The sequence below is a fragment of the Culicoides brevitarsis genome, chromosome 1 (genome assembly GCF_036172545.1).
Source record: "Culicoides brevitarsis isolate CSIRO-B50_1 chromosome 1, AGI_CSIRO_Cbre_v1, whole genome shotgun sequence".
NCBI classification, from domain to species: domain Eukaryota; kingdom Metazoa; phylum Arthropoda; class Insecta; order Diptera; family Ceratopogonidae; genus Culicoides; species Culicoides brevitarsis.
In genome coordinates this window covers 46,314,243-46,315,421 of record NC_087085.1, presented here as the reverse complement: position 1 = coordinate 46,315,421, position 1,179 = coordinate 46,314,243, and positions in this window count along the sequence as shown.

Here is a 1,179-nt window from a genome sequence, read left to right as displayed (position 1 = left end):
TAAAAATTAAGAAAAAAACTTATAGAACATATAAATGCCATTTTTGTATCATGTAGTGCAATTTTTTTTGCGATCATTATTTACATGTTTTGCAAATTAAAAAGATTAATTAACAAAATTTATGGATTTCTAAATCAAAAATCGATTTGATACTTTTATATTTTGTTGTTTTTCATCCTTCATTAAGTTTTTTTAGACTTTCTTAGAATGCAAAAGGGGTGATAAAACTCCCTCATTAACGGCGTCTCAACATTTTATTTTGTTTCTTTAATATAAACAAATCTAATTAATAGCTCTTAGCGTTAAAATGTCTTTTTTTTATATGCAGACTTGTCGTTAGTGCAAGTCATGTACCTTTTATTATTGTTATCACCGTTGATTGTTTTAATTGTATTTTTTGCTGATTAGAAAGAAAAAAACAACATAAACATCCATGAAATTTGATCTTGAACCTTTTTGTTATTTTTCGCAAACATTTTAAAACATGGATTTCATCTATTTTCGATGTGATCAATAAAAAATGGCATAATGTATACCTAAATAGAGCGACAACAATATAATAATAATAATGGAAAGGAAATGTTAACTAATTTAATCAACTTCAATTTTCCATGCTTTTACCATTACTTTGCGTCGTCGTTTTGCTATGTTCCCGTCATTCCGTTCCCTCTTTATTATATTATAAGAATATGATGGTTATGATATTCACGATGTTTTTTGCGTATACCCTCTCCATCCGGATCTTTGAAGCCAATATGATGAGTGGTCAAACACAATGACGTTTATAAGGAAATTGTTATGAAAAGCATTTAGAAAATCCCCTTATAGATTTTATTATTTTTCACTTTGCTTGAAAAATAAATTTTGCGGCAATATGTTTGCTATCGACACTGTTCGACATGATTTTCGTACGTGATGATGTTTACAAAAAACTAACAAGATAAACTCTATCGGATGCCTTGTTGAACTGTGCTTATGGAAAATATCGAAAGATTTTCTTGAACTTTATTTTATAATTTCTTGCGTATATAATTAATTTAACGTAGCTTAAGAGAATATTGTCTTTTCCATGCAATTACCGATAAAATTATCTTCTGTAAATATTCAATTATAAAAGTGAAGAGTAACATTATTTTGAAGCGAATGTTAGCAACCACGAAAAATGAGAAGGGTAAAAAA